Here is a 9,570-nt window from a genome sequence, read left to right on the forward strand (position 1 = left end):
CCCCCAAAATGCTTTGTTTTATTTGGGCATTTTATTTTACAGGAGGTATTCAGAGACATGGATTGGGAAGATTTGGGGATAAAAGTTAATCGAGAATAGCTTAGTAACTCGCGATTCGCTGATGACATTGCCTTCCTTAGTACCTCAGGGGACCAATTGCAATGCATGTTCACTGACCTGGATAGGCAAAGCAGAAGAGTGGGTCTAAAAATTAATCTGCAGGAAACTAAAGTAATGCTTAACAGTCTCGGAAGAAAACAGCAATTTACAATTGGCAGCGAGGCACTAGAAGTCGTAAGGGATTACATCAACTTAGGGCAGGTAGTGACAGCGGATTCGGATCATGAGACAGAAATATTCAGAAGAACAAGAATGGGCTGGGGTGCGTTTGGCAGGCATTCTCAGATGATGATTAGCAGGTTGCCATTATCCCCTCAAGAGGAAAGTATATAATACCTGTGTCTTACCAGTACTCACCTATGGGGCAGAAACCTGGAGGCTTACGAAATGGGTTCTGCTCAAATTGAGGACGACGCAACGAGCTATGGAAAGAAGAATGATAGGTGTAACGTTAAAGGATAAGAAAAGAGCAGATTGGGTGAGGCAACAAACGAGAGTTAATGACATCTTAGTTGAAATCAAGAAAAAGAAATGGGCATGGGCAGGATACGAAATGAGGAGGGAAGATAACCGATTGTCATTAAGGGTTACGGAATGGATTCCAAGGGAAGGGAAGCTTAGCAGAGGGCGGCAGAAAGTTAGGCGGGCGCATGAGATTAAGAAGTTTGCAGGGACGACATGGCCACACATAGTACATGATCGGGGTTGTTGGAGATGTACGGGAGAGGCCTTTGCCCTGCAGTAGGCGTAACCAGGCTGATGCTGATGATGATTCCGCCGGTCCATGCCAGTTGAGGCACACAAGACCACGCAAGAGCCGCACTGCGATAGCCGCACCACAAGGGAGTCATTGTGACTCCTGTAGTTTATCCATGCCTTTTTTTATTTACTTCAGTTTCACGTTTAGAGCACTGGGCAGAAATCACATTGCGTCAGCATGGTCGACGGCCCTCGCAATCATTTGTTTTAAATGGACAGTCGGATTCCCCCGATCTATGCCAGCTGGAGTGCAGCAGACTGTGCAAAAGCTGCACTGTTCTAGACGCACCTCAAGGGAGTCATTGTTACTCTCATAGCTTACACACACCTTCTTGCATTTCATCACGTTGACATTAAATAGCACTGGGCAGAAATCACATTGTGTCAGCATCGGCAACAGCCTTCACAATCATTTGTTTTAAGTGCACAGTGAGATTCCCCCGGTGCATGCCAGGTAAGCCACACCAGACAGTGCAGAGCCGTGCTGCTCTAGTCGCACCTCATGGGAGTCATTGTTAGTCTCTTCGTTTACCCACGCCTTGTTGATTTTATCAAGTTGACATATAGGGGACTGGGCAGAGATCACATTGCATCAGCATGGTCAAAAGTCCTCGCAATGCTTTGTTTTCAATGGACAGTCAGATTCTCCCGGTCCATACCAGTTGAAGCGCAACGGAAAGTGCAAAGCGGCACAGCTCAATCCACACTGCAAGGGAGTCATTCTTACTCCTGTCTTTTATCCACGCTTTTTTTTTCATTTTTTCACTTCGACATTTAGAGCACTGTGCAGAAATCACACTGCGTCAGCATGCTCAACGGCCCCAGAATGTTTTGTTTTATTTGGACAGTGGATTCTGTCAGTCCATGCCAGTTCATTCACACCAGACCGCGCAAGAGCTGTACTGCGCTAGCCGCACCTAAAGGGTGTCATAGTTACTCCTGTCGTTTAACCACGCCTTTTTTTCATTTCTTCACGTTGACATTTACAGACCTGGGCAGAAATCACATTGCGTCAGCATGGTCAACGGCCCTCAAAATGCATTGTTTTATTTGGAGAGTCGGATTCTCCCGGTCCATGCCAGTTGAAGCGCACCAAGCAGCGCAAGCGCCACACTGCTCTAGCCGCCCCTCAAGAGAGCCATTGTTACTCGCTTTGTGTAGCCATGCCTTGTTGCATTTCTTCACGTTGACATTTAGAGCGCTGGGCAGAAGTCACATTACGTCAGCATGATCAAAAGTCTTCGCAAAGCTTTGTTTTAATGGACAGTTGGATTCCACCGGTCCATACCAAATGAAGCACAATGGATAGCACAAAGCGAAACTGCTCAATAAACTCTGCACGGGAGTCATTCTTACTCCTGTCCTTTATACCCACCTTTTTGCATTTCTTCACGTTGACCTTTAGAGCACTGGCCCCCAGAATGCTTTGTTTCATTTGGACAGTGAATTCCGCCGGTCCATGCCAGTTGAGGCGTACCATACCGTGCAAGAGCTGCACTGCTCCAGCCGCACCTCACAGGAGTCACTCTTACACCTGTCCTTTATCCAGGCATTTCTTTATTTCATCACTTTGCCGTTTAGAGCACTAGGCAGAAATCACATTGCGTCAGCATGGTCAACGGCCCTCGCAATCATTTGTTTTAAATGGACAGTCGGATTACCCCGATCTATCCCAGTTGAAGCGCACCAGGCAGCGCTAGAGCCGCACTGCTCTAGTCGCAGCTCAAGGGAGTCATTGTTACTCACTTAGCTCCCCCACGCCTTGTTCTATTTCTTCAGGTTGACATTTAAGGCACTGGGCACAAATCACCTTGCATAAAAATGGTCAACCGCCCTCGCAATTATATCTTTTAAAAGCACAGTAAGATTCCCCCTGTGCATTCCAGTTGAACCACACCAGACAGTGCAAAGCAGCACTGTTCTAGCCGCACCTCAAGGGAGTCATTGTTACTAACGTCCTTCACCCACGCTTTGTTCCATTTCCTCACATTGACATTTAGAGCCCTGGGCACAAATCACATTGCGTCAGCATCGTCAAAAGTCCTTGCAATGCTTTGTTTTAAGTGGACAGTCAGTTTCAGCCGCTCCATGCCAGTTGATGCACAACAGATAGCATAAAGCCCCACTCCTGAATCCACACTGCAAGGGAGTCATTCTTACTCCTGTCGTTTAACCACGCCTTTTTTTCATTTCTGCACGTTGACATTTACAGACCTGGGCAGAAATCACATTGCATCAGCATGGTCAATGGCCCTGAAAATGCATTGTTTTATTCGGAGAGTCGGATTCTCCCGGTCCATGCCAGTTGAAGCGCACCAGGCAGCGCAAGCGCCACACTGCTCTAGCCGCACCTCAAGAGAGCCATTGTTACTCGCTTTGTGTTGCCATGCCTTGTTGCATTTCTTCACGTTGACATTTAGAGCGCTGGGCAGAAGTCACATTACGTCAGCATGATCAAAAGTCTTCGCAAAGCTTTGTTTTAATGGACAGTTGGATTCCACCGGTCCATACCAAATGAAGCACAATGGATAGCACAAAGCGAAACTGCTCAATAAACTCTGCACGGGAGTCATTCTTACTCCTGTCCTTTATACCCACCTTTTTGCATTTCTTCACGTTGACATTTAGAGCACTGGCTCCCAGAATGCTTTGTTTCATTTGGACAGTGAATTCCGCCCGTCCATGCCAGTTGAGGCGTACCATACCGCGCAAGAGCTGCACTGCTCCAGCCGCACCTCACAGGAGTCACTCTTAGACCTGTCCTTTATCCAGGCATTTCTTTATTTCATCACTTTGCCGTTTATAGCACTAGGCAGAAATCACATTGCGTCAGCATGGTGAACGGCCCGCGCAATTATTTGTTTTAAATGGACAGTCGGATTCCCCCGATCTATGCCAGTTGGAGTGCAGCAGACTGCGCAAGAGCCGCACTGCTCTAGACGCACCTCGCGGGAGTCATTGTTACTCTCATCGCATTCACACCTTCTTGCATTTCTTCACGTTGACATTAAGTAGCACTGGGCAGAAATCACATAGTGTCAGCATCGGCAACAGCCTTCACAATCGTTTGTTTTAAGTGCACAGTGAGATTCCCGCGGTGCATGCCAGGTAAGCCACACCAGACAGTGCAGACCTGTGCTGCTCTAGTCGCACCTCATGGGAGTCATTGTTAGTCTCTTCGTTTACCCACGCCTTGTTGCATTTTATCAAGTTGACATATAGGGGACTGGGCAGAAATCACATTGCGTCAGCGTGGTCAAAAGTCCCCGCAATGCTTTGTTTTAAATGGACAGTCGGATTCCCCCGGTCTATACCAGTTCAAGCGCAATGGAAAGTGCAAAGCGGCACAGCTGAATGCACACTGCAAGGGAGTCATTCTTACTCCTGTCGTTTAACCACGCCTTTTTTTTCATTTCTGCACGTTGACATTTACAGACCTGGGCAGAAATCACATTGCGTCAGCATGGTCAACGGCCCTCAAAATGCATTGTTTTATTTGGAGAGTCGGATTCTCCCGGTCCATGCCAGTTGAAGCGCACCAGGCAGCGCAAGCGCCACACTGCTCTAGCCGCACCTCAAGAGAGCGATTGTTACTCGCTTTGTGTAGCCATGCCTTGTTGCATTTCTTCACGTTGACATTTAGAGCGCTGGGCAGAAGTCACATTACGTCAGCATGATCAAAAGTCTTCGCAAAGCTTTGTTTTAATGGACAGTTGGATTCCACCGGTCCATACCAAATGAAGCACAATGGATAGCACAAAGCGAAACTGCTCAATAAACTCTGCACGGGAGTCATTCTTACTCCTGTCCTTTATACCCACCTTTTTGCATTTCTTCACGTTGACATTTAGAGCACTGGCTCCCAGAATGCTTTGTTTCATTTGGACAGTGAATTCCGCCCGTCCATGCCAGTTGAGGCGTACCATACCGCGCAAGAGCTGCACTGCTCCAGCCGCACCTCACAGGAGTCACTCTTACACCTGTCCTTTATCCAGGCATTTCTTTATTTCATCACTTTGCCGTTTAGAGCACTAGGCAGAAATCACATTGCGTCAGCATGGTGAACGGCCCACGCAATTATTTGTTTTAAATGGACGGTCGGATTCCCCCGATCTATGCCAGTTGGAGTGCAGCAGACTGCGCAAGAGCCGCACTGCTCTAGTCGCACCTCGAGGGAGTCATTGTTACTCTCATCGCATACACACCTTCTTGCATTTCTTCACGTTGACATTAAATAGCACTGGGCAGAAATCACATAGTGTCAGCATCGGCAAGAGCCTTCACAATCGTTTGTTTTAAGTGCACAGTGAGATTCCCGCGGTGCATACCAGGTAAGCCACACCAGACAGTGCAGACCTGTGCTGCTCTAGTCGCACCTCATGGGAGTCATTGTTAGTCTCTTCGTTTACCCACGCCTTGTTGCATTTTATCAAGTTGACATATAGGGGACTGGGCAGAAATCACATTGCGTCAGCGTGGCCAAAAGTCCCCGCAATGCTTTGTTTTAAATCGACAGTCGGATTCCCCCGGTCTATACCAGTTCAAGCGCAATGGAAAGTGCAAAGCGGCACAGCTGAATGCACACTGCAAGGGAGTCATTCTTACTCATGTCGTTTATCCACACCTTTTTTTCATTTCTGCACGTTGACATTTACAGACCTGGGCAGAAATCACATTGCGTCAGCATGGTCAACGGCCCTCAAAATGCATTGTTTTATTTGGAGTGTCGGATTCTCCCGGTCCATGCCAGTTGAAGCGCACCAGGCAGCGCAAGCGCCACACTGCTCTAGCCGCACCTCAAGAGAGCGATTGTTACTCGCTTTGTGTAGCCATGCCTTGTTGCATTTCTTCACGTTGACATTTAGAGCGCTGGGCAGAAGTCACATTACGTCAGCATGATCAAAAGTCTTCGCAAAGCTTTGTTTTAATGGACAGTTGGATTCCACCGGTCCATACCAAATGAAGCACAATGGATAGCACAAAGCGAAACTGCTCAATAAACTCTGCACGGGAGTCATTCTTACTCCTGTCCTTTATACCCACCTTTTTGCATTTCTTCACGTTGACATTTAGAGCACTGGCTCCCAGAATGCTTTGTTTCATTTGGACAGTGAATTCCGCCCGTCCATGCCAGTTGAGGCGTACCATACCGCGCAAGAGCTGCACTGCTCCAGCCGCACCTCACAGGAGTCACTCTTACACCTGTCCTTTATCCAGGCATTTCTTTATTTCATCACTTTGCCGTTTAGAGCACTAGGCAGAAATCACATTGCGTCAGCATGGTGAACGGCCCACGCAATTATTTGTTTTAAATGGACGGTCGGATTCCCCCGATCTATGCCAGTTGGAGTGCAGCAGACTGCGCAAGAGCCGCACTGCTCTAGTCGCACCTCGAGGGAGTCATTGTTACTCTCATCGCATACACACCTTCTTGCATTTCTTCACGTTGACATTAAATAGCACTGGGCAGAAATCACATAGTGTCAGCATCGGCAACAGCCTTCACAATCGTTTGTTTTAAGTGCACAGTGAGATTCCCGCGGTGCATGCCAGGTAAGCCACACCAGACAGTGCAGACCTGTGCTGCTCTAGTCGCACCTCATGGGAGTCATTGTTAGTCTCTTCGTTTACCCACGCCTTGTTGCATTTTATCAAGTTGACATATTGGGGACTGGGCAGAAATCACATTGCGTCAGCGTGGTCAAAAGTCCCCGCAATGCTTTGTTTTAAATCGACAGTCGGATTCCCCCGGTCTATACCAGTTGAAGCGCAATGGAAAGTGCAAAGCGGCACAGCTGAATGCACACTGCAAGGGAGTCATTCTTACTCATGTCGTTTATGCACACCTTTTTTTCATTTTTTCACTTTGACATTTAGAGCACTGTGCAGAAATCACACTGCGTCAGCACGGTCAACGGCCCCCAAAATGCTTTGTTTTATTTGGGCATATTATTTTACAGGAGGTATTCAGAGACATGCATTGGGAAGATTTGGGGATAAAAGTTAATCGAGAATAGCTTAGTAACTCGCGATTCGCTGATGACATTGCCTTCCTTAGTACCTCAGGGGACCAATTGCAATGCATGTTCACTGACCTGGATAGGCAAAGCAGAAGAGTGGGTCTAAAATTAATCTGCAGGAAACTAAAGTAATGCTTAACAGTCTCGGAAGAAAACAGCAATTTACAATTGGCAGCGAGGCACTAGAAGTCGTAAGGGAATACATCAACTTAGGGCAGGTAGTGACAGCGGATGCGGATCATGAGACAGAAATATTCAGAAGAACAAGAATGGGCTGGGGTGCGTTTGGCAGGCATTCTCAGATGATGATTAGCAGGTTGCCATTATCCCCTCCAGAGGAAAGTATATAATACCTGTGTCTTACCAGTACTCACCTATGGGGGAGAAACCTGGAGGCTTACGAAATGGGTTCTGCTCAAATTGAGGACGACGCAACGAGCTATGGAAAGAAGAATGATAGGTGTAACGTTAAAGGATAAGAAAAGAGCAGATTGGGTGAGGGAACAAACGCGAGTTAATGACATCTTAGTTGAAATCAAGAAAAAGAAATGGGCATGGGCAGGATACGAAATGAGGAGGGAAGATAACCGATGGTCATTAAGGGTTACGGAATGGATTCCAAGGGAAGGGAAGCTTAGCAGAGGGCGGCAGAAAGTTAGGCGGGTGCATGAGATTAAGAAGTTTGCAGGGACGACATGGCCACACATAGTACATGATCGGGGTTGTTGGAGATGTATGGGAGAGGCCTTTGCCCTGCAGTAGGCGTAACCAGGCTGATGCTGATGATGATTCCGCCGGTCCATGCCAGTTGAGGCACACAAGACCACGCAAGAGCCGCACTGCGATAGCCGCACTACAAGGGAGTCATTGTGACTCCTGTAGTTTATCCATGCCTTTTTATTTACTTCAGTTTCACGTTTAGAGCACTGGGCAGAAATCACATTGCGTCAGCATGGCCGACGGCCCTCGCAATCATTTGTTTTAAATGGACAGTCGGATTCCCCCGATCTATGCCAGCTGGAGTGCAGCAGACTGTGCAAAAGCTGCACTGCTCTAGTCGCACCTCAAGGGAGTCATTGTTACTCTCACCGCTTACACACACCTTCTTGCATTTCTTCACGTTGACATTAAATAGCACTGGGCAGAAATCACATTGTGTCAGCATCGGCAACAGCCTTCACAATCATTTGTTTTAAGTGCACAGTGAGATTCCCCCGGTGCATGACAGGTAAACCACACCAGACAGTGCAAAGCTGTGCTGCTCTAGTCGCACCTCATGGGAGTCATTGTTAGTCTCTTCGTTTACCCACGCCTTGTTGATTTTATCAAGTTGACATATAGGGGACTGGGCAGAATTCACATTGCGTCAGCATGGTCAAAAGTCCCCGCAATGCTTTGTTTTAAATGGACAGTCGGATTCCCCCGGTCTATACCAGTTGAAGCGCAATGGAAAGTGCAAAGCGGCACAGCTGAATGCACACTGCAAGGGAGTCATTCTTACTCCTGTCGTTTAACCACGCCTTTTTTTCATTTCTGCACGTTGACATTTACAGACCTGGGCAGAAATCACATTGCGTCAGCATGGTCAACGTCCCCCAAAATGCTTTGTTTTATTTGGGCATTTTATTTTACAGGAGGTATTCAGAGACATGGATTGGGAAGATTTGGGGATAAAAGTTAATCGAGAATAGCTTAGTAACTCGCGATTCGCTGATGACATTGCCTTCCTTAGTACCTCAGGGGACCAATTGCAATGCATGTTCACTGACCTGGATAGGCAAAGCAGAAGAGTGGGTCTAAAAATTAATCTGCAGGAAACTAAAGTAATGCTTAACAGTCTCGGAAGAAAACAGCAATTTACAATTGGCAGCGAGGCACTGGAAGTCGTAAGGGATTACATCAACTTAGGGCAGGTAGTGACAGCGGATGCGGATCATGAGACAGAAATATTCAGAAGAACAAGAATGGGCTGGGGTGCGTTTGGCAGGCATTCTCAGATGATGATTAGCAGGTTGCCATTATCCCCTCAAGAGGAAAGTATATAATACCTGTGTCTTACCAGTACTCACCTATGGGGCAAAAACCTGGAGGCTTACGAAAAGGGTTCTGCTCAAATTGAGGACGACGCAACGAGCTATGGAAAGAAGAATGATAGGTGTAACGTTCAAGGATAAGAAAAGAGCAGATTGGGTGAGGGAACAAACGCGAGTTAATGACATCTTAGTTGAAATCAAGAAAAAGAAATGGGCATGGGCAGGATACGCAATGAGGAGGGAAGATAACCGATGGTCATTGAGGGTTACGGAATGGATTCCAAGGGAAGGGAAGCTTAGCAGAGGGCGGCAGAAAGTTAGGCGGGCGCATGAGATTAAGAAGTTTGCAGGGACGACATGGCCACACATAGTACATGATCGGGGTTGTTGGAGATGTATGGGAGAGGCCTTTGCCCTGCAGTAGGCGTAACCAGGCTGAAGCTGATGATGATTGCGCCGGTCCATGCCAGTTGAGGCACACAAGACCACGCAAGAGCCGCACTGCGATAGCCGCACCACAAGGGAGTCATTGTGACTCCTGTAGTTTATCCATGCCTTTTTTTAATTACTTCAGTTTGACGTTTAGAGCACTGGGCAGAAATCACATTGTGTCAGCATCGGCAACAGCCTTCACAATC

The sequence above is a fragment of the Dermacentor albipictus genome, unplaced genomic scaffold (assembly GCF_038994185.2).
Source record: "Dermacentor albipictus isolate Rhodes 1998 colony unplaced genomic scaffold, USDA_Dalb.pri_finalv2 scaffold_37, whole genome shotgun sequence".
Taxonomy (NCBI): Eukaryota; Metazoa; Arthropoda; class Arachnida; order Ixodida; family Ixodidae; genus Dermacentor; species Dermacentor albipictus.